This window comes from Durio zibethinus, chromosome 1, assembly GCF_047325235.1.
Source record: "Durio zibethinus cultivar Kanyao isolate XHJ-2024 chromosome 1, ASM4732523v1, whole genome shotgun sequence".
In the NCBI taxonomy this organism is placed as follows: Eukaryota; Viridiplantae; Streptophyta; class Magnoliopsida; order Malvales; family Malvaceae; genus Durio; species Durio zibethinus.
Genome location: NC_143162.1, coordinates 15,724,499 through 15,731,927, shown reverse-complemented (window position 1 = coordinate 15,731,927; position 7,429 = coordinate 15,724,499).

The following is a 7,429-nucleotide window of genomic DNA, read 5'->3' as shown; positions in this document are numbered from 1 at the left end:
TCGCCGGAGCATCGTCGGAGAACCTGACCGGGGGCATTGGGGTTGTTGCGATCGGGGGGGCCAGAGAGGGTGTGCGCACATCATGTGCGATGGGTGCTGGTACTTGGCCCTTATTTTGGCCCCCTATCCCTCATCAAACCTCAAGAACTCACACGCCCTTAAAGAGCATTTAAGATTTTACAGGTTTGTTGCCAGTAGCCATTAAAGTGTCTGAAATGGGGACACTTTTTTCAAATGGTCACAAAATCTTGTACACTTCCAATTTTTAGCTGAATTTTTTTTTGCATGCCAATAAAAATACAAGGATCACGTCTACCAAGTTTGGGGCCAAAAATCCTTCCGAAAAAATTTTAAAAAATCCCAAACCGTAAAAAGTTTTGAAAATGGTGAAAAATTGAAAACGAGTCATCTTGCCATGAAACTTCACATGAAGGCTTAAGGGACCATTGTATGAATTTACAAGCCATAAAAATGGCATTGGCAAGTAGGAATATGAAGATGTGCCTAAACCCACCTGCCACCCTATCGATCCACGGCTTGCGCATCCCGTCTCTCTGGCCGGCGTAGTGCCCGCCTACCCGTCTGTTTGTCCGCTCGTTTCATCGGTTGGCTTAGGCATACGGAGTTCATTCCTAGTCTAAGATCAGACTAGACCGAGGGTTGCAGCAGCAGGATCGGCAGCACACAGAGGGGGACCCGGTCGATCCCCGGCTTGTGCATACCGCCCTTCTGGCCGGCTGAGCGCCTGCACGCTCATTTCATGGGTTGACTTAGGCATACAGAGTTCATTCGCAGTCTAAGCATACGAAGTTCATTCCCAGTCTAAGATCGAACCGGGCCGAGGGTTGCGGCAGCACATGCTGGGCTCGGGCATGTGCTGGTGGTGCATTTTTCTTCACCGGAGCACCATCGCCGGAGCATCGTCGGAGAACCTGACCGGGGGCATTGGGGTTGCTGCGATCGGGGGGGCCAGAGAGGGTGTGCGCACATCATGTGCGATGGGTGCTGGTACTTGGCCCTTATTTTGGCCCCCTATCCCTCATCAAACCTCAAGAACTCACACGCCCTTAAAGAGCATTTAAGATTTTACAGGTTTGTTGCCAGTAGCCATTAAAGTGTCTGGAATGGGGACACTTTTTTCAAATGGTCACAAAATCTTGTACACTTCCAGTTTTTAGCTGAATTTTTTTGTGCATGCCAATAAAAATACAAGGATCACGTCTACCAAGTTTGGGGCCAAAAATCCTTCCGAAAAATTTTTAAAAAATCCCAAACCGTAAAAAGTTTTGAAAATGGTGAAAAATAGAAAACGAGTCAACTTGCCATGAAACTTGACGTGAAGGCTTAAGGGACTATTGTATGAATTTACAAGCCATGAAAATGCCATTGGCAGGTACAAATATGAAGATGTGCCTAAACCCACCTAGCACCCTATCGATCCACGGCTTGCGCATCCCGTCTCTCCGGTCGACGTAGTGCCCGCTCGCCCACCTGTCCGCTCGTTTCATCGGTTGGCTTAGGCATACGGAGTTCATTCCCAGTCTAAGATCAGACCAGACTGACGGTTGTAGCAACAGGATAGGCAGCACACAGAGGGGGACCTAGCCAATCCCCGGCTCGCACTTCCCCACCCCCTGGCGGGCTGAGCGCTCGCATGCTCGTTTCGTGGGTTGACTTAGGCATACAGAGTTCATTTCCAGTCTAAGCATACGGAGTTCCTTCCCAGTCTAAGATCGAACTAGACCGTGGGTTGTGGCAGCACATGTTGGGCTCGGGCATGTGCTGGTGGCACATTTTTCTTCTCCAGGGCATCATCGTCGGAGCATCGTCGGAGAACCTGACCGGCAGCATTGGGGTTCCGACGATCGGGGGGGTCGGGGGGGTGTGCACATATGATGTGCAATGCGTGCTGGTACTTGGCCCTTATATTGGCCCTCTATCCCTCATCAAACCTTGGGAACTCACCCCCCCTTAAAGAGCATTTTAGATTTTACAGGTTTGCTGCCAGTAGCCATTAAAGTGTCTGAAATGGGGACACTTTTTTCAAATGGTCACAAAATCTTGTACAGTTCGAGTTTTTAGCTGAATTTTTTTGTGCATGCCAACAAAAATACAAGGATCACGTCTACCATGTTTGGGGCTAAAAATCCTTCCGAAAAAATTTAAAAAAATCCCAAACCGCAAAAAGTTTTGAAAATGGTGAAAAATAGAAAACGAGTCATCTTGCCATGAAACTTCACATGAAGGCTTAAGGGACCATTGTATGAATTTACAAGCCATAAAAATGGCATTGGCACACAGAAATATGAAGATGTGCCTAAAGCCACCTACCACCCTATCGATCCACGGCTTGAGCATCCCGTCTCTCTGGCCGATGTAGTGCCCGCCCGCCCACCCGCCCGCTCGTTTCATCGGTTGGCTTAGGCATACGGAGTTCATTCCAGTCTAAGATCAGACCGGACCGACGGTTGTAGTAGTAGGTTCGATAGCACACGGAGGGGCACCCGACCAATCCCAGGCTCATGCTTTCCACCCCTCTGGCGGGCTGAGCGACCGTATGCTCGTTTCGTGGGTTGACTTAGGCATACGGAGTTCATTCCCAATATAAGCATATGGAGTTCATTCCCAGTTTAAGATCAAACTAGACCGAGGGTTATGGTAGCACATACTGGGCTCAGGCATGTGTTGGTGGTGCATTTTTCTTCACCGGGGCACCATCATCGGAGCATCGTCTGAGAACCTGACCGACCGTATTAGGGATCCGATGATCGAGGGGGTCGGGGGGTGTGCGCACATGATGTGCGATGGGTACTGGTACTTGGCCCTTATATTGGCCCCATATCCCTCATCAAACCTCCAGAACTCACAGCCCCTTAAAGAGCATTTGAGATTTTACAGGTTTGCTGCCAGTAGCCATTAAAGTGCCTGAAATTGGGACACTTTTTTCGAATGGTCAAAAATCTTGTACACTTCGAGTTTTTAGCTGAATTTGTTTGTGCATGCCAACAAAAATACAACGATCACGTCTACCAAGTTTGGGGCCAAAACTCCTTCCAAAAAAATTTTAAAAAATCATGAACCACAAAAAGTTTTGAAAATTGTTAAAAATAGAAAATGAGTCGTCCTGCCATGAAACTTCACGTGAAGGCTTAATGGACCATTGTATGAATTTACAAGCCATAAAAATGGCATTGGCACGCAGAAATATGAAGATGTGCCTAAAGCCACCTACCACCCTATTGATCCATGGCTTGCGCATCCCGTCTCTCTGGCCGTCGTAGTGCCCGCCCGCCCGCCTGCCTGCTCGTTCCGTCAGTTGGCTTAGGCATACGGAGTTCATTCCCAGTCTAAGATCGGATCGAATCGAACCAAGTGTTGCAGCAGTAGGATCGGTAGCATGCAGAGGGGGACCCGATCGATCCCGGCTTGCACATCCCGCCCCTCTAGCCTGGCTGAGCGCCCGTACACTCATTTCGTGGGTTGAGTTAGGCATACAGAATTCATTCCCAATCTAAGCATACGGAGTTCAATCCCAGTCTAAGATCGGACCAGATCGAGGGTTGCGACAGCACATGCTGGGCTCAGGCATGTGCTGGTGCCACATTTTTCTTCGCAGGGGCACCATTGCGGGAGCATCGTCGAAGAACCTGATCGACGGCATTGAGCTTCTGACGATGGGGCCACCGGGGGGGTGTGCGCGCACATGATGTGCGATGGGTGCTGGTACTTGGCCCTTAATTGGCCCCCTATCCCTCATCAAACCTCAAGAACTCACACCCCCTTAAAGAGCATTTCAGATTTTACAGCTTTGCTGCCAGTAGCCATTAAAGTGTCTGAAATGGGGACACTTTTTTCAAATGGTCACAAAATCTTGTATACTTTCAGTTTTTAGCTGAATTTTTTTGTGCACGCCAAAAAAATACAAGGATCACGTCTACCAAGTTTGGGGCCAAAACTCCTTCCGAAAAAGTTTTAAAAAATCTTGAACCTTAAAAAGTTTTGAAAATCTTGAAAAATAAAAAACGAGTCGTCTTGCCATTAAACTTCACGTGAAGGCTTAAGGGACCGTTGTATGAATTTACAAGCCATAAAAATGGCATTGGCATGCAAAAATATGAAGATGTGCCTAAACCCACCTACCACTCTATCGATCCATGACTTGCGCATCCCGTCTCTCTGACCGGCGCAGGGCCCGCCCGCCCGCTCGTTTCGTCAGTTGGCTTAGGCATACAGAGTTCATTCCCAGTCTAAGATCAAACCAGACCGAGGGATGCGGCAGCAGGATCAGTAGCACGTAGAGGGGGAATCGACCGATCCTCGGCTTGTGCATCCCACCCCTCTGGCCGACTAAGCGCCCACACGCTCGTTTCGTGGGTTGACTTAGGCATACGGAGTTCAATCCCAGTATAAGCATACGGAGTTCATTCCCAGTCTAAGATCGGATAGGTTCGAGGGTTGCGGCAGCACATGCTGGGCTCGGGCATGTGCTGGTGTCACATTTTTCTTCATCAGGGCACCATCGTCAGAGCATCACCGGAGAACCTGACCGATGGCATTGGGGTTCCGATGATCGGGGGGGTCGGGGGGAGTGCGCACATGATGTACGATGGGTGCTGGTACTTGGCCCTTATATTGGCCCCCTATCCCTCATCAAACCTCAAGAACACACACCCCCTTAAAGAGCATTTGAGATTTTACAGGTTTGCCGCCAGTAGCAATTAAAGTGTCTGAAAAGGGGACACTTTTTTCAAATGGTCACAAAATCTTGTACACTTCAAGTTTTTAGCTGAATTGTTTTGTGCATGCCAACAAAAATACAAGGATCACGTCTACCATGTTTGGGGCCAAAACTCCATCCGAAAAAATTTTAAAAAATCATGAACCGTAAAAGGTTTCGAAAATCATGAAAAATAGAAAACGAGTTATCTTGCCATGAAACTTCACGTGAAGGCTTAAGGGACCATTGTATTAATTTACGAACCATAAAAATGGCATTGGCATGCATAAATATGAAGATGTGCCTAAACGCACCTACCACCCTATCGATCCACGGCTTACGCATCCTGTCTCTCTGGCCGCCCACTCGTTTCGTCGATTGACTTAGGCATACGGAGTTCATTCCTAATCTAAGATTAGACCAGACTGAGGGTTGCGGTAACAGGATCTGCAGCACGCAGAGGGGGACCCGGCCGATCCCTGGCTTGCGCATCCCGCCCCTCTGGCCGGTTGAGCGCCCGCACGCTCGTTTCGTGCGTTGACTTAGGCGTACGGAGTTCATTCCCAGTCTAAGCGTACGAAGTTGATTCCCAGTCTAAGATCGGACTGGACCGAGGGTTGTGACAGCACATGCTAGGCTCGAACATGTGCTGGTGCCGCATTTTTCTTCACCGGGGCACCGTTGCCGGAGCAACGCCGGAGAACCTGACCGGTGGCATTGGGGTTCCGGGGATCGGAGGGCCGGGGGTGTGTGCGCACATGATGTGCGATGGGTGCTGGTACTTGGCCCTTATATTGGGCCCCTATCCCTCATCAAACCTCGAGAACACACACCCCCTTAAAGAGCATTTGACATTTTGTAGGTTTGCTGCCAGTAGCCATTAAAGTGTCTGAAATGGGGACACTTTTTTCAAATGGTCACAAAATCTTGTACACTTTGAGTTTTTAGCTGATTTTTTTTGTGCATGCCAAAAAAAATACAAGAATCACGTCTACCAAGTTTGGGGCAAAAAGCCCTTCCGAAAAAATTTTAAAAAATCTCGTACCGTAAAAAGTTTTGAAAAGCATGAAAAATATAAAACGAGTCGTCCTGCCATGAAACTTCACGTGAAGGTTTAAAGGTCCATTGTATGAATTTACAAGCCATAAAAATGGCATTGGCATGCAAAAATATGAAGATGTACCTAAACCCACCTACCACCCTATCGATGCACGACTTGTGCATCCCGTCTCTCTGGCTGGCGTAGTGCTCGCCCGCCCGCTCGATTCGTCGGTTGGCTTAGGCATATAGAATTCATTCCCAGTCTAAGATCAGATCAGACTGAGGGTTGCAGCAGCAGGATCGGTAGCACGCAGAGGGGGACCTGGCCGATCCCCGGCTTGTGCATCCCGCGCCTCTGGCCGACTTAGCGCCCGTACGCTCGTTTTATGGGTTGACTTAGGCATACGGAGTTCATTCCTAGTCTAAGCATACGGAGTTCATTCCCAGTCTAAGATCGGATCGAACCGAGGGTTACGACAGCACAGGGCTCGGGCGTGTGCTGGTGTCGCATTTTTCTTCGTCGGGGCACCATCATTAGAGCATCGTCGGAGAACCTGACCGACGGCATTGGGGTTCCGATGATCAGGGGGCCGGGGGGGGTGTGCGCACATGATGTGCGAGTGGTGCTGGTACTTGGCCCTTATATTGGCCCCCTATCTCTCATCAAACCTCAAGAACTCACACCCCCTTAAAGAGCATTTGAGATTTTACAGGTTTGTTGCCAGTAGCCATTAAAGTGTCTGAAATGGGGACAATTTTTTCAAATGGTCACAAAATCTTGTACACTTCGATTTTTCAGCTGAATTTTTTTGTGCATGTGAACAAAACTACAACGATGACGTCTACCAAGTTTGGGGCCAAAACTCTTGCCAAAAAAATTTTAAAAAATCCCAAATTGCAAAATGTTTTAAAAATCGTGAAAAATAGAAAACGAGTCGTCTTGCCATGAAACTTCACGTGAAGGCTCATGGGACCATTGTATGAATTTACAAGCCATAAAAATGGCACTGGCACGTAAAAATATGAAGATGTGCCTAAACCCACCTACCACCCTATCGATCCACGGCTTGCGCATCCTGTCTTTCTAGCCGACGTAGTGCCCGCCCGCCCGCCCGCTCATTCCCAGTCTAAGATTGGACCGAACCGAGGGTTACGGCAGCAGGATCGACAGCACACAGAGGAGGACCCAACCGATCCCTGGCTTGCGCATCTCGCCCCTCTAGCCGGCTGAACACCCGCACGCTTATTTCGTGGGTAGACTTAGGCATACGGAGTTCATTCCCAGTCTAAGCATACGGAGTTCATTCCCAGTCTAAGCATACAAAGTTCATTCGCAGTCTAAGCATACGGAGTTCATTCCCAGTCTAAGATCTGACCGAACCGAGGGTTGCGGTAGCATATGCTGGGCTCGAGCATGTGCTGGTGATGCATTTTTCTTCACCGGGGTACCATCGCTGGAGCATCACCGGAGAACCTGACTGACAGCATTGGGGTTCCGACGATCGGGGGGCCGGGGGGTGTGCTCACATGATGTGCGATGGGTGCTGGTACTTGGCCCTTATATTGGCCCCCTATCCCTCATCAAACCTCAAGAACTCACACACCATTAATGAGCATTTGAGATTTTACAGGTTTGCTGCCAGTAGACATTAATGCGTCTGAAATTGAGAC